Below are 17,555 nucleotides of genomic sequence, written 5' to 3'. Positions count from 1 at the left end.
TAGCTGCTGGGTTTTACGCCCAAGGCTAATCCATTACTACCCCTTTTCCTTGCGCAGTAAAATTTACACTTACACTGGTTAACCCGTAGCTTCCAGGATAAGTACCCAAAGCTATGGGTTTAAGCGTTCGCGGTGCCCGCAATAAGGGCACTTACCACTGATTTCAGTTCAAGCCTCGAACAGAAATCAGCGTTAAGTGCAGCCTGAGGACTTATTGCGGGCTGTTATTGAATAGCTTTGACCGTCCAGGGAGCAGCACAGGATCGTCTATATAAAAAGCCTGAATCCCTACAATCAGACAATAATCTACTGGGAAATAAACAATCTATTTTGTCTGTAGATTGTAAGCTTGCGAGTAGGGGATCGGTATGAATGACTGCCGGACGTGAGCCCGAAGAGCACAGATCCCGACGGAGGTAAGTAAACCGGGATTTCGGCGGGTGGATAATGATAGGTGTCGGGATTTCACAGTCGGGAAGCCGGCGGTCTGCATTTTGTCTGCCGGCTTCTTGACTACATCCCGTGAGCAGGGCCCTCTTACCTTTATGTCTGTCTCTTACAACCCAGTCTTGTTCTATTAATGTTGCTTCAAATTGTAAAGCGCAACGGAATATGCTGCGCTATATAAGAAACTGTTAATAAATAAATAATAATTCACTACAAGATATTACACGTACGATGCATCTGATAGTGCTCACTCCACTGCATGAGGCACACAAGCTATCAGCTGTATCACCTGCATGGCGCCTACATTTTGAAGATTCAAATATTACAATTGTTCTTTAATACTTGTATAAGGATACATATTCTAATCACTTCCACTACAGATGTGTCCTCATACATCTAGCCTCTGTGCGCGTTAAACAGTCCTTCTAGTCGTGCCATGCCGTGGTGCGACTCGGTAGCGAGTATTTGAAGCATTTGGCATGCACAAACACTCGCAGTTGCACACAGAACATAGGCATGCTGCATATCACATTAGCACTGTGAAAATAAGATGAATTTGAAGGTAAAAAGTTGCCCGGAAAGACGCTTGGCGGTACAGAGTTGCCTGGCACTTGCACGTATGTGTAGCGCGCCTTGTAGCGCAGGGATGATAGTTGTACGTGGTCTACCCTATAGCACTGAAAAAGCGGTCTTCACAAACGATTGCTTTTGGCGCTAGATCTGTATTCGTTATTTGTTAATATCAGGATCTCTCAGTACTTAGAAGCAGTTTGTGATGTAACCAGCAGATGGCACTGTGATTCCTCATCATTTCAGTCTCATGACCTCTCACCTACTTTCCTTTTTTATCTCTGTACTGAGGTGAACCACACAATCATCTGCATGTACTGTTACTTCCTCCTTCTGTACAGTCATTCTGCAACTGATGTTACTTTATATCTGAACTCTAAAGGCCGATACAGACCAGACGATGTATAGTGTGCAGCAACCTAGTAAGCGGCGGGCCCCGTTGGGGTGCCAGCATCGGCAAGTGCGCAGGAGCGCACATCGTCAGCGACATAGCAGGTACACACTAGACGATGTGCCCAATATGTTGCTCCCATCTGCTGACATATCGTCTAGTGCAGTGGTTCTCAAACTCGGTCCTCAGGACCCCACACGTTTCACGTTGTCCAGGTCACCCAGCAGGTGCACAGGTGTAGTCATTAGTCACTGACACAGCTAATTATTTCACTTGTGGTTTTGTGAGGAGACCTGGAAAACATGAGCTGTTGGGCCTCCAACATAACCCCTTCCACCAGGTACAAAGTTCTCTGCTCCTGGACTTCACTCTTAATTGATTATTGCCGTCACCTGTGCTGAAACACCTGTCTCATCAAATAATCAGTTCAACACAAGTGACTGCAATGATATATTAAGAGGGAAGTCCAGGAGCAGAGCATTGTGTACCTGGTGGAAGGGGTCATGTTGGAGGGTCTGCTAGTGTGTACCCGGCATTAGTAAAAAAAAAAAAAAAAAAGGACAATTCTCGTATAATGGAGCGTACACACGGTCAGATTTGTCAGACTTGTCAGATTTGTCAGATGAACGACTGAACGTTTAAACGATTTGAACGATTTGGACGATTTGACCAAAGTTTTGAACGATTTGAACGATTTGAACGATTGAACGATTTTTGACTGCATTAAAATGAATGGAATCGTCCAAGTCTGACTGCAAACCCATCAGATGTCAGATATCGTTATCTGACAAACGGGAACGCGCATCGTTGATCGTCCATCGTTCAGGCATGTCAGATATGAACGATTTTCCTTCAGATATGAACGACTGAACGATTTTTAAATCGTTATCGTCCATATCTGAAGAAAAAATCTGATCGTGTGTATGCACCATAACAGCGGCATCAGAATCGACGGCTAGGGTTTATCGGGCCCTAAGGAAAGATAATGTGTGGGGAGGTTCCCAACACCATCACTTACCACAGAACCATAGTATCTTACAGTACATTGAGCAGAGTGGAATATAACTACACAATGTACACAGGAATGTATTTCTTTAATATAATAAAGTGATAAAATAACCCGTACATATAGCATGGTTGTTGCATAAAAAAAAAAGACATGTTCAGGTGAACAATTCTAACTACTACTGTCAGAATCATTTATATATTTTCTAGTGTTTTGCTATTATAAAGGAGGTGTACAATTACTATTACATGTGTATAGTAGAAGAGTAACCTACTCAACAGAAGGAGCGCAGATCTCGTATTCACCATGTGGGTGATGACCAGTAACCAGGAATGCCGACAGCTGGGAGGGGGCATGACCTACTCGGTGAGGTGTGGCCAGACCCCCGCCTTACAAAGAAATATACTATTTGAGCTGTTGCACAGGATGGTGCCTCTCTCCCTAGCCCAGCACTCAGCAGCATGTGCCCAAAGTGCGGCATCTACATCAAATCACAGACTTTTCCAATAAAGGGACGGGGCCTAATTATGTCACAAGTATGAGCCCACCCCTCGATCCAGCCTGCTCCCGGAAAGCTGTTCTACAAAGTCGGTAATCAAACTTACCGACAGTTAAGTTGACGTTTCCGGGGGCAGCCGGAGAGGACCAGATGGTGTCGGGGGCGGGGATCCAGGTTACAGCCGTCATTAGGCCCCATCCCCTTTACAGTAAATCCTGTGATATGCGGGTCAGTGAGGAGGGGGGGGGGACTAAATTACGTGATTTGCATCAGAGAAACCGGTTAGGACCACTACCCTCCAGGATTCCAGCATCTGGTACCTTGATCAGTCCTTTAAAACTCTGTGAGACCAAGCGCTATACCTACCACACTGGGACTGCCGTGGCTGCATAATACGAGAACGCCAGCTTCCAAAAGGAGGGTAAGAGAGGATTTGATCACCCCTCTTCTCTTTCCGGCTTATTGCATTATACGAGACTGAATGAGGTTGGGCATAGCGCCGGGTCCATTATGCATGTGGTCCGCCGCTCTCCCTCCCCAGTACTGACAGCTTATTATTTGGAGGTCGAGCATAGCGCAGAGACTAATAATTACAGTGAAGTCGAGCGCCCTCCCTCCACTTTCCGACAAGTGCTACGGGACGTATCAACAAGCTTGTGTACAATACAGCACTCTGCACCTTGTACTGGGGAGTTTGAACTTTCGGCAGTATGACAAATTTCTTGATCCCAACAGCGGAATGAAATTAAGGATAAAGGCGCTTTACTCACCGTTCACTATATGGACTTATGTTTTTATATATTTATATTTTCATTAGTTAAGAGTACCTGAGATATACAGATTTTATTTATTTATGTGTATTTTGCTCTCTGTATTTAATTATTAATTGTATGTTAAATGGAATTGCAAAGCCGCTTGCGAGCAGCTTTGCAATTCCATCTGAAGCTGAGTCAGGCCCTATGTCCAGGGGCGCCGAGAGGGGGTGGGGGAGCGGGTACTATTTACCCGGGCCTGGGCTTCCTGAGGGGCCCGGGTCCGGTGCTGCCCCCCCCCTCCCTCCTTCACAGCAGCCCAGCACACAGCGTGTGCTGAGCTGCAGTGGGAGACTGCTTGTGGCTGCTGAGCAGCAGCCACAAGCAGTCTCCTGTGCCTGTGGGGGGGGAGCGATCACACTGATCATGCCCCTCCTGGCTTTGCGCCAGACTGAGGGGCTCACAGCACCCTCCCTCCCCAGCGTGCGGCACTGCAAAAGTGTGTTGTTGGGGGGGGTTTGCTCAAGGGGGCGTGGCCACGCCTCCCACAATTAGGCCACGCCCCCTCCTCACCTGGGCCCGGCAGGGCTCTCTACGCCCCTGCATATGTCCTCTATAATGGTTAGCCAAACCGCTGTGTAGGCTGGCCGCACACCTTAGGCATTGGACCCTACTACTGCGGTATGTCCTTCATCACTCAGCCCAACAGTGATTGGGAAATAAACTGTACAAGACTGGATAACAACAGACAGATAGAGAAGTAAGAGGGAGTTGCTTCTATGCTTACAATCAGGTTATAAAGACCTGTATGATTTTTGCTTACTTCATTTAAACAAGGAAAGACCAGCCAGGATAAAAGGATAAACGGTTCTTGGGGGCTGTATGATCCAGTCACAGCAAAGTTGTTGGCCTTGGGCCAGCAAGATGTTTGAATGTAGAAAGTTAACCCATGGAAGTTTTGTGTGAACTATGTACAGCAGGGGTTCCTAACCACAGTCCTCAGGCACACTTAACAGTCCAGGTTTTAAGGATAGCCATATTTGAGCACAGGTGACTTAATTAGTACCTCAGTTGTTTTGATTTAACCACCTGTGCTCAAGAGGTATATCACTAAAACCAGGACTGTTAGTGTGCCTTGAAGACTGAGGTTGCAAATTACTGGTGGCGAGGGCAAATTGGGTAGAATGGCTTATGGCATACTTGCCTACTTTGCCGATTTGGGCGGGAGCCTCACGAAAATCGGGTGATGCTCCCGCCCCCCCCAGAAAAACAGTCAAACCTCCAGACCCAAACACATGCAGCGGAGGGTAAGCTTTGCCGTTTTTAGCGCTGAAACACAATTATATCCCCGCCCCTTGCTTCATAATCCCAAAACTATCAACATTGTGTAGCGGGGGAAGGACCAAAATGATTATGATTCCGTGGCCACGCCACATTACTGGTAGCATCCCCAGCCACGCCCCCTCTATCGTGTCATGCCCTCCCCCCCTCCTTGAGGAGATTACAAGAGTTTTATAAGCTTGCCTGAAGAGGTGAGGGAACACTTGAAGGTTTGGAGACTAGAAGAAAGTCTTGTTGTGTGAGGCAGGATATTTCACAGATTGGGTGCCACCTGCAAAAAAGTTCTGTAAGTGTAAATGGGAGCAGGTATTGAGTGTGGGGGAGAGGGGTCTTATAGAGGTCTTATCAACACTCTACTGGTATTGTTCTAATACCGAGTCACAGATTGACAGACATAAAAGTCAGAAATGTTTTCCCAGATTTTTATACCTTTTTCAAAGGTATTATATCCTATTTATGGACAAAAAATGTTGCAAAAGTTATTGATACTTGATCGCTGCAAGAACTATCAAGCAACATTAGAGGTTAATTACAAGGCACTCCTGATGCCCAGCGCTAAACGGAATCTGTATGAATCACCGCTGGCCCGGATCTAAGCCCGGTGGATGAAATACAGACGCCGGAAGGCCAGCAGCTAAAGATCCCGATTGAGGTGAGTAACTACCTAACCCTCCCCCTCCCCCATAGTCCTAACCCTCCCTTAGGGGTGCCTAACCCTAACCTCCCCACCTAGTGCCTAACCCTAAACCTAACCCCACACCCTAAACCTAACCTCCCCCATTGGTGCCTGACCCTAACCACCAGGGCCGTAGCTAGGGTAGTGCGGCCGGTGCTATCGCACAGGGCACCACAGGTCAAGGGGCACTGTTTGGGCCTGTCAAATTTCTGTTTATTATCATTCTCACTTGTAGCTTCCTCTTATTTCATCCCCAGCATCTACTGGCCTCTCCTATCTCTTCCCTTGCCCTTCCCCATGAGGCCATTCCCCTTTTTTGGGTGCATTATGTCCCTTTGAAAAATGAGGGGGGTGCCAATGCTCTTTCTGGCACAGGGCACCAAAAAGTCTAGTTACGGCTCTGCTAACCACCCCTTCCCCTAGCCTAGCCCTAACCCTCCCGGGGGGGTGCCTAACCCTATATACCCCTGGGATTCCCTAATCCTAACCCTCCCCCCTCCCACGGCTAAATGACCCTAATGCCTGGCTTACCTACGATCGGTATGCCGGGCGTCGGGATTTTGTCGTGGGGCTGATGATAGGGGTCTAAATACCGGCGCCTATCATTAGTCCCATGCAGGGATTTCACAGTCGGAAGGCCGGCGGTCAGCATTTCGACCGCCGGCTTCCTAACTGCATGCCGCGCTAAACACCTTGGTTTTTCCCAGGTTTGCCTCTATTGTCTGCCCAGCCCACACCACAGCACACACCTCATCCCTGCACAGGTAGAGAGATTATAGGTGCACTGTGCAATACTGTAAATGTCTTTTCACTCATTTCTATTAACTTTATTCAGCTTTTCTTACCTCCCTCCTGAGCCCAGTTTTTTTTTTCTTTTTAAAGACTGTTTGAAATAGTTAACCACAGATATAAACTAGATTAGGCGCAATAGATATAATTAAATAAAAGCAGAAGTTATCCAACTGCAGCTCCCAACAAGTGTCTTGAAAACACTAATAAACCATCAAACTCATAAAAGCACAAAAGGGAGCACTAAAGAATAATGACATAATTATGTAATAAGGTATAATTAGGTAGGCATACAATACACCGTAAATATACGTAAAAAACACTCAATCAATAGAGCTGAAATGTAAAAAATATATGTAAAATATGTTTATTGTCCTGATTTGAAATAGTATAAGTCCTGTTGTATAACCCAATTTCAGCCACACTGCAGTTGTTGGACTACGGGACTCACATTTTCCTATCTGAGGTTACCACCCTCCGGACAGTCCGGAAATTAGCAGCTCTGTCCGGAGACCGGAGGCCTGCTCATCCCGGACCAGCAGTGTCTGGAAATCCCATGGGTGTGACGCTAGCGACGTCTCTCTCAGGGCATCACTGTTGGGATGTCCTCTCTGCTGCTTCATCTCCTACCCCCACCGAGTAATTCTTCTGGCCTAGGGCGTAACTGGAGTCAGTCCACGGAGCCAGGCAGTTCATTTCGGACTGGACTTTCAGAAGAAAGGTTTGGCTGCTCATCGCACATTCTGAAGAGAAGGTAAGTTAGCCATGACTGTTATGGGCAGGTCTGTTATGGGCAGGACTGTTATGGGCAGGACTGCCACATACAAAGGGCATGATACCACTGAGAGAGGCATGGCTCAGTGAGCTCCGAGGTTGGCACATAAAGGGGGCTCTGGGGCTGGCACATAAAAGGGGAAAATTGAGTGGGTCCTGAGACTGGCATATAAATAGGCAAGGCTTAGCTGGGGGGGCTTAGTCTGGTATATAAAGGGGCATGACTGAGGAATCTCTGAGGCTGGCATATAAAGGAGCATGAGTGAGGGCGCTCGATGGCTAGCATATAAAGGGCATGAGGAAGCTTGAGGCATATAAAGGGGCACTCTGAGGGGGTTGGGTATGATATTCCGACACTTGGGATGTCAGCTGCCCATGTACTGACAGCGGCATCCTGATTCGTAGATTGCCGATAGGGGAACGGGAAGCACTGTTCCCCTTCCCTATTTACCCCCTAACCCTCCTTTCCTGTACCCTGATACTAACCTTCCCCACCCCGCACCCTAACCCTCCGGGTAAGGGCCTAAACCTAAACCTACCCCCTTAGTACCTAAACCTCTGTCTGGAGCCTTATCCTAACCTCCCTCCTGCCACAGCCTAACCCTAACTCCCCCGGTGGCTAACACTTGCCCGGCCCCTACACTTACGTTCGGGATGCCGGCTGTTGGGATTTCGGCATCGGCATCTCCAGCCATGTCGGGATTCGGTCGCCGGTCTCCCCACGCTGATCAAGATTCCGGCGTCGGGATCCCGGGTGTCAGTATATTAACCGCATCCCCTCTAAGACATATAAAAGGGAATAAGGGTTTCTTTATTAGAGTGGTAAGAAAATGGCCTTAAAGCTGCAGAAGGCTATCAGTGCAGATCGCAGTCCCCATTATTATCAGTGGGGACTGCAGTCTGACCCCTATGTACCAAACTCTGGCCCTGATAGCGTAAAGTTAAACCTAGGTTTGCCATATCATCCCATTCATTCAGAACACATGCGCATTACACATCTTCTGTGAAATGGAGACTAGGGGGTATATTTACTAAAGTGCAGGTTTCTAGAAGTGGAGATGTTGCTCATAACAACCAATCAGATTCTACTTAACATGAATCTAGCACACTCTAGAAGATAATAGCTAGAATCTGATTTTTGGCTATGGGCAACATTTCCACTTCTAAAAACCCGCACTTTAGTACATATACCCCTTGAAGTCAGCCAGCCATAGAATCTGTGTAATTCATATTTGTCTCGAATTAAATCCGGCTCCGGAAAGTGACACTGTGCGTATGCGCAGTATCAGATTCCCCAGAGGAGTCTTTAACAAATGTACAAGGCACCTCCGATATGCCGGGGATATAACTCCCAGGGACATTGGTTATCACTACTGCTGTCCCTGGGAGTTAACTTTAGTACATAGCGTGGGATATTTTAATTCATAATGAAAATATCCATGGTTATACTGACTGTTAATAATCGCACCAGTGCAGCGATTATTAATACATAGGCCCCTTGGTGAGGACTAGATGATTCTCAGTTTTGTCTCTATTTGCCGGATTTAATTAGCCAAGGTAAATTACCGCATGAGGAAAAGGGTTGTAGCCTCAGGCTATTCAATTGCAACCCTTTTTCCTTGCGCAGTAAAACTGCGGCTTGCGCTAATTAACTAATAAGTTTCAGGATAAGTAACCAGAGCTATTGGTTAACCACAGATTTCTATTCGCACCTCGAACAGAAATCCGCATTAAGCGCACCCTGCAGACATAGCCAGCGGTAGCTCGCAATATTATAGAATAGCAATTGCCAAATAAATAAGCAGTTAATTACCGCTGCTAGCTGAATCCGTCCATACGTGTAAAAACGCAGATTTGAGAGTGTACTTAATTTTCCACATCACTGTATAGCAAGAAAGGTCACTTGAAAGTCAATGCTCCATTGAAAGAACCAGTATCACGTAATGGTTACAATATACAGTGGTGGCCAAAATTGCGGACACTTTTTGAAATTTGAATGTTTTTCAACTTCGATTGCTTATAAAAACTGTTACACTTCATGCAGTGCAATGATTCATATATCAAATGAATGGAAATGTAATGCTGAATTCAACACAATAAACAAAGGTCAAATATTTGCATTACAAGGGAAGTTATGCAGTGAAAACAACACTTAGGGTGAAAATCCCTGTGTACTTATGAGGTTACTGTCCTATCAGTATTTCGTTGGGTATCCTTTATTTTTGAAGACAGCAGCACAGCGACGTGGCATTGAGCCAACCAATGTTTGGAGTTCTTCCTTCTTTATTATGTGGTGCCATGAGACAATTGTAGCCTCAATTAATTGTCTTTTATTGGATGGACGCCTCAGATGTACCAGTTTTTTCAAACAGAACCACAAATCATACTTGCCTACCCCCCCGAATTCCGCGGGAGACTCCCGCTTTAAGGTGGGAGCTCCCGCTACCCCGGAATATAAAGTGAATCCCCCTCTTTCTCCACTCTCATCAAAAACCCGGACTGCGCATGCGCGAGTCCGGATGAGATGGGGGCGGGGCTTGAGGACGCCTCAACGCGCTTCTTTCAGGACGTCACAGCTAATACTATAAGCCGGCCACCGCGGGCTTGTGAGTAGCGGTGGCCGGCAACTTAGCCTGGCACAGTCACTGGCTTCCCCGGAGCCCGATTACAGTGTGGACACCTGTGTGTGAAATAACGAGGTAGAACAAGGGCGTGTGGTCAGCAGCGCAGCCTGTGTGGCCACAGTGCCCTTACCTCTTCACATTGCAGCGGGACCCGCTCCTTCCTTCGCTCCACGGCAGTCACGCTACCACTGCAGGAACAATGAGAACTGTGCAGCAGCAGCAGCAGAGTCATAAATACCTGGTAAGTGAAAAACTGTGGAGACTGGAGTGGACACTGACCCGGGAAGGAATAGTTGAGGGAGGCAGCTAACTCCCAGTACACACTGATATGGGGTATTATTGTTATTATTTACAATAGAGGGGGCTGTGCAGTGATATATGAGGGGAGGGAACACAGCTCCCAGAACACTGACATACATTATTATTTTTATTATTTACAATAAAGGGGGCTGTGTAGTGATATATGAGGGGAGGAGGACACAGCTCCCAGCACACACTGATATGTGGTATTATTATATAGAGGGGAGAAGACTGTACATATGACACATCCTGCACCGCTGTAACAGCATTGAGACACCAGCTCACGCACAGCAACTGGACAGCCGTGACTCTTGCCCACAACCGCATTTTGAAGTATCTGAACCTAATCTCCTGTTATTGCCAGTGTCTCACCCCTGAGTAGAAATAGATATGGGTGACGTCAGGATACATCTGCTGAATGGGATCTATCCACTACCAAATAGATACGCCCATAGGTAACGCTAGACACGCCCTTAGGGCAGAGCATGGCACACCCCCTCGATGTCATATACTACAACCGACTATAATCTCCCTGAAATTCATTTTCAAAAGTAGGTAAGTATGCCACAAATGTTCTATGGGGTTCAGGTCTGGGCTGTTTCCTGGCCATCCCAGCACCTGTATGTCATTCTCCGTGAACCCCTTTTTGTATGATTCAAATGTTACAATTGTTCTTTGATACTTGTTTAAGGATAATCACTGGCACTATCTAGTCTGCCCTATAGCACTGAAAAAGCGGTCTTCACAAACGATTGCTTTTGGTGCTAGATCTGTATTCATTATTTGTTAATATCTCTTAGTATTTTGAAGAAGCAGTTTGTGATGTAACCAGCAGATGGCACTGTGATTCCTCAGCATTTCAGTCTCATGACCTCTCACCTACTTTTTCTTGTTGTCTCTGTGCTGGGGAGGTGAACCACAGTATCATCTATGTGTACAGTTACTTCCTTCTAGTCTACAGTCATTCTGCAACTGATGTTACTTTTTATCCGAGGTCTGAACTCAAAAGGCCCCCATACACAATGCGATATAGGCACGTTGCGATCCGACGGCCAACATATTGGGCGGTCCCCACACACGCAGTGATCCGGTGGCCGACCACCCGATATGCCGGCACCCCCTCCCCCACCCGCATGGCGCTACATGGGATCGTACATCGCATCCCCAGATCATGCGAACATGCAGTAAGATCTGGAGGTGCGATGTACAACCCCACGGGAGCGCGCTCTGTCCGATATATCATGCCCACACACGGTACCATATAGCAGCGGTATCATACCGAATCGTCGGATCGGCTCCTATATCACACCATGTATGGGGGCCTTAAGTAAAAGTGTTTCTCAAACTCAGTCCTCAGAGGTCACATTTTCCAGATCACCCGGCAGGTGCACAGGTGTATTCATTACTCACTGACACATTTTAATAGATTCACAGGTGGAGCTAAGTATTTCACTTGTGATTCTGTGAGGAGACCTGGAAAACATGCGGTGTTTGGGGTCCTGAGGACAGAGTTTGAGAATCTGTGATATATAGTTTTTTTTCTATTATAAAGCAAGTGTATAATTATTATTATTACATTTGTATAGTAGAAGAATAACCTAATAACCCATATTCACCATATTGGTCACTGTCAGGACTAGTAACGGCAACACGCAGCAGTCCATCATTTTCGCTTAGCCAATCACAAGCTTCCAAGCTGCGCGCTCCTCACCCCCTATAGGTCCGCAATCCCCTTGGAAGCCTTGAATGCATGGGTCCTGTCTTTTATCTGTATTCCATATTCCCACTCCCCTTAAAACAATGCCCTGGCGTTAGACCTGACCAGCTCTGTGCCTACCCTCCAACATGACCATTCCATTCCACCCATTCCAAAATGCTCTGCTCCTGAACTTCCCACCTAATGTATGATTGCAGTCACCTGTGTTGAACAGGTATGGTATAAAGCTGCATACACACACAACGATTTTGTTACCAACGATTTTATGAACGATTTTCTGTCAGATTATCTGTCAGATATTTTAAAGTGTAATGAACGATTTTTACGAACTACAAACGATTTTTGCATATTCCCTTAATGAAAATCGTTCAGTTGACAAGTCTGACTGAACTACAAACGTGAACGCGCATGAACAATAATCGTTCATCGTTTGACTCAGAAAGTGAACGATTTTTTTCAAACGATTATCGTTAAACGATATCGTCTATCTAGACATTGGGGGTCATTCAGACCCGCTCGTGAGCGGCAGTACGCTCGCAAGCGGGTCGATGTTCCCCCACTGCGCATGCGCACGACGGAGGGAGCTCCGTCGTGCGCATGCGCGAGAACCGGCGAGCCACGGGCTCTTCATCGCTCCGGGTCTCGTACCAAAGGGGGCGTGCTGTCAATGTTGATTGACAGCACGCCCCCTTTGGTAGGCGTGCCGGGGGCGTGCCTGCCAGACGGAGGCGTTCCCATGGGAATGCCTACCGTCTCAAGCCAGCCCCACTGACATCACTAGTGTTGTCAGTGGGAGTGATTTTGGCTCTGATAGAGCCAAAATCACTCCAGGGCTTGCGGCAGTGAGACCCTACCGCAGGGTCTCCATCGCAAGTCCGATGGTCGCGATGGTCAAGACCATCACGACCATCATCATGGACGCTCGCTACAGCTGTGGGTGGCAACCCACAGCTATGCGAGCGTCCACGAGGACGCTCCAAAAAAAGGTAGGAGGGCCCTGATTCAGAGCGAGCGCTCTGGTCAGAGCGTTCAGCTCTGAATCATGCCCATTGTCTAACTAATTACTGTCTGTCTATAGTACGGAACCGTGTAGAACTAGGTGACTGATAAAACAGGTGTTTCAGCACAGGTGCCTGCAATCATAAATTAAGATGGAATAGGTCATGTTGGAGAGTCTGCTCTGTGTTTGCACATCCCAGGCGGATGGAGAGGGAGGCAGGGTACATGAAGCTGGGAAAGTTAGACCAAAGGAGTGTGGGGTAACCGTAAGGGACAAACTGGAAGTGCAGCAATGTGGCAGATTTCCTGCCTAGTATATAGTTAGTATATAATACCCCTTTTACACCGGAGCTAAAACCTGGGTTTTTGAAGGGTTAACCCGGGCAGCTCCCTGGTGTAAAAGGGCAGATGGTTGACCCGGCAATCCAACCCAGGTAACTAGCAGGGTTTAACACGGGCGTAGCCCGTGAAACCCTGCTATGGGAACAGTGCACTCCGGGTCACGATGACCTGGAGTGCGCTGCTAGCCGGCCGATTGGTCCGGCTTCAGTGGCACTTGGAGATGACGTCATCTCCAAGCGTCCACTTTTACTCCGCAAAAGCCGGGTCTATGCAGACCCGACTGCGGTGTGAGCGGCGCTGACTCGGGAATATCCCGAGTCAGCGCCGGCAAAATTACGGGTCTGATCCGGATAGGAACTTTGTTCCAACTCCGGGTCAGACCCGGAATTTAGGTGGAAAAGGGGTATTAGACCCATCAAACCCAAGCCCTAGGTCGCCAGCACCCAAAATTGTCTCTCTGTTGCTTCGTCCCCCCATTTCCCTCTTTCCTTCACTTTTTCTCTCTTACCTATTCCTTTCTCTTTCCCTCTCATATCTTTCTCCCCCTATTTTCTCACTTCTTTTCTCTTTGTCCCTCTTTTCTTCCCCCCTCTTTTCTCTCTTTGCCTCTCTTCATTCTCTCTCTGCCCCTTTTCACTTCCACTGCGTCCACCTCCTGGGCGAGTACTGCCAGTCAGCCCATTCCAACCAGTCCAGGATGCATTGGAGGGAGGCCATGAGGTTCCTCTGCTCATCTTGTGCCGTGACCTCCACTTCCCGCTCCGGGGCCAGTGGTTTGGTGGTTATGCGGCTCATACATGGCGGCCACGGCTCTCATTAGTGACAGTGGGAGCTCTTGGCGGTCTATGGGGTCTACTTACTAAGCCTTGGATAGAGATAAAGTGAACGGTGATAAGGTAAAAGCCAATCAGCTCCTAACTGCCATGTCACAGGCTGTGCTTGAAAAATGACAGTTAGGAGCTGATTGGCTGGTACCTTATTTCCGTTCATTTTATCTCCATCCAAGGCTTAGTAAATACTAGACCCCTTTGTGCTGTCTGATTCTAACTATGGGCGGGATGTACTAAAGGAAAAATTCGGTAAAAACAGTTTTCTGGGGTTTTACCGCATTTCCATATGTACTAAGCCCTGCCCACCCTTTTTTCGGCGAGGAGGGTAATGCCAGAAAAACTTGGCGTTACCCTATAGAAGCCTATGGGCTTTTTACCGGACCCCGCACCCGACGCCTCGCCGCCCAGCGCTGGCCCCCACTCACCTGCTCTCCATGGTCGCCGGCCCACGCTACTCCTGGGTCCTCCGTCTCCTCCTCCTCCTAATCTTCTTCCGGGTGCAGGGAGGAGGAGGAGGAGCCGGGGCTTCCTGCACATGTGACCAGCAGGAAGCTCCTGGGGCTCGGAGGGGGCGGGGTCCCACGGAGACCCCGTCACCAGGAATCGGCTGCTTTGCAAAGGGCAGCTCTCATCGCAAGAGCTATCCTTTTCGATACTAATCGCATATGTTAGTACATATGTGATCAGTAAGGTTGGGGTGACTGGCGGAATGGTCACCGCAACCTTAGTACATACCGCCCTATGCATCTCAGGAACATACAGTTCAGTAGCATTATATAGTAGGATTGTTTATAGAATAGGCAAGATACAAACATACGACCCCTTACTGTCAGTACCCTCACAGAAATGCTATTTCACCTGTTTGCACCCACTGTCCCGTAATGTTTTTTTTTTTATCCTTGACAATAATGTCTTCCAGATATGCAGCTTAGATAATAGGAAGAAAATATAAGATTCACTTAAGGTTTATTACCTCACGTTTGGCACAGATGACACACGCACCCCCCTACAGAGCTGCTGCTGCTGCGGAGTAACATGTTAAATATAAGATTAGGATCGAGACTGAACACGTGCTAGTTAATTCACTGATTAAAGGGAAAACCTGGCCTGGTCCTGTACCTTTAACCAATCTGGCCAATCAGGGCCAATCCAGTCACACGGAACCGGTTAAAGGGACTAAAGGTTGGATTAGCCGCTGCCAACGTCTGTGTGTGATAAATTGTATTAAAAAAAAAAAAAAAAAAAGAAGCAAAAATTACCCATGTGAGTGTGACTAGGGGACCATCTACTTTTAAGTGCCTTAAGCAATAAGGTAATAGGGGCTGCTGGTGTTGGCACCACCTGATCCCCATTAGCCATGTCCCCAGCAACAGAAAACAAATATCTATGCAGAGACTTCACACACAGGATCATGACACTTGTTTTTGTAACCTTCAAGTTCATGGTCAATTGCCCTCGAGTAGAATTCTACGGTACACACAACACATTACCTTGACAGTCAAAATGTAATTCTATTTATTGACTATACACACACTCACACACAAACAGCTATTACTCCACTCAATCAGGACTGTCCATTGAGTGTAGTACAAATAAGATGCAATTAATGAAAACCAGCTAATAAATGTATAACCAGTAAAGGAAGTAGATAAATAGAGAGTAGAAATTCTAATAACAATTCAGCAGACGCTATCATAGAGTACTCTGGAGGTCACTATATCAAATACAAAAGTTACACCGTCTTCCAAAGCCACTATACCAATACACTGCATCATGTACTAAGCCCCTAGTAATCCTCACTGAAGAATAATATACAGGGCTCTGGTCACATGTTCTAAACATAAGGTGGTATCACTGACACAGAGCATGTTGTCTCTATGTGATCATTGGTGCTAGGGGTGTGCGGTTGGTGCCTCTGCTCAGGGCACAAGGTTAGGGTTTGACCCTGCTGCTGCACCAGTGTTATTTTTCTCTGGCTTGTGGGGCGCCTGGACCCTTCAGCCTGGAGAGGCATTCAGGACCTCATTCGGAGTCGGTCGTTACGGCCGCACGGTCGTAAGGTAAAAGGGGCCGGATATGCAAATGAAGCGCTCGCAAGTTGCGCCGTTAAGATGGGATCGTTAGCTGGACGAGCGAGGGGAGGATGCGGCTGTAAGACTAAAAATACGCCCCCTTCTCGTTCGCATTATACATCATCTCTGGGCATATAAGGACCATCGGGAACCAACGGAGTTGCTCGTAGACCTTAAGGTTTACCATACCCTCTCTTAAGCACTACAATCAAGTCAGTGTAAAAACCTCCCATGTCACATGTGCCATGACACTACTTAGTTAATTATGCACTCCCATAAAATGCCGTTTGCATAGTCAGGCACGCCTGCGTTCGGATCTCCACTACCCCGTTCACAAGCACCTTCCCCTGTTACCACCCACAAACGCCTCATCCTGTCACTCAAACTAACGACCTGGCTGTGTTCAAGGAGAGAGCAATTTCTGATCATAATAGCTAGTTTGCGCACGCGCATTGCGAATTTTACGCATGCGCAGTTTAGCAAACATCGGTGGCGTACGACCGAGCGGCCGCAATGACCAACTCTGAATGAGGTCCTCAGTGCTTCCTTAGAATGCGGCCAGCACTCGGATACATGCCCCTAGGCCCCTCTTCATGATGTCACATCTGTGGCTGTTGAGGGCGGTGCAGAGCACTTACTTGCATGCAGAATTTTAAAAAATGATCACAGAGTAATTATTCAGGCGCCTTAATCACAGTCCCTCAGCGCAGCCAGTAATGTGCATGGGAATGTTACAGAATACTATAATACACAACACATGTATCTTTTTTTTTTTATTAATATGATAGATATGTGCTTGGAAGGTTTTTCCAAGGTTTGTTTGTGTAGTATAGATATTTCTGGACTATAGGGTCTGCTTATGTAAGGCTGAAGAGCAATCCCCTAGGCATCAGAGGGGTTACTGTGCCCCCAAACACTTGTACTCACAATATACATGTTCTGTTATCACCATCTCAGGAGGAAATATACAACATGTGCAGAACAGCAGAGCAACACCTGGGGGGAGCTGGTGATATTTTTTTGATAAATGCCAATTTTTATTAAAACATACTGGTGTGTCTATAAAGGGTGCAGGGTGTGCGGAGCACCGGGGACCGTGAGTCAAGGGGATCCACGTCCAGCACCCACTCAATATACTTATCACGTCTTCGGGAAAATGGTGCCCAGAGACATGCGCACGAGCAGCAGACTCTTCCAGAGTCTTCAGTGCGCATGCGTTGGCGCGAGGGGCGAAGTCTGTGCTGAGAATGCACACAAGCCCCCTCTTCTCATAAGACGCCCTTGTACTTAGCGCTGTGATGTGGGGGATGGATCGGTATGATTTACCCGACAGAGGAAGCCCGGCAGAGGTAAAGATCCCGACTGCGCTAAAGGTAAGTATAAACTAACCTAACCCCCCCCTCTAACCCTCCCTTAGGCGTGCCTA

The sequence above is a fragment of the Taudactylus pleione genome, unplaced genomic scaffold (genome assembly GCF_031769625.1).
Source record: "Taudactylus pleione unplaced genomic scaffold, aTauple2 ptg000306l, whole genome shotgun sequence".
Classification (NCBI taxonomy): Eukaryota; Metazoa; Chordata; class Amphibia; order Anura; family Myobatrachidae; genus Taudactylus; species Taudactylus pleione.
The sequence above is the reverse complement of the archived record's forward strand: the minus strand, read 5'-3'. Positions refer to the sequence as shown.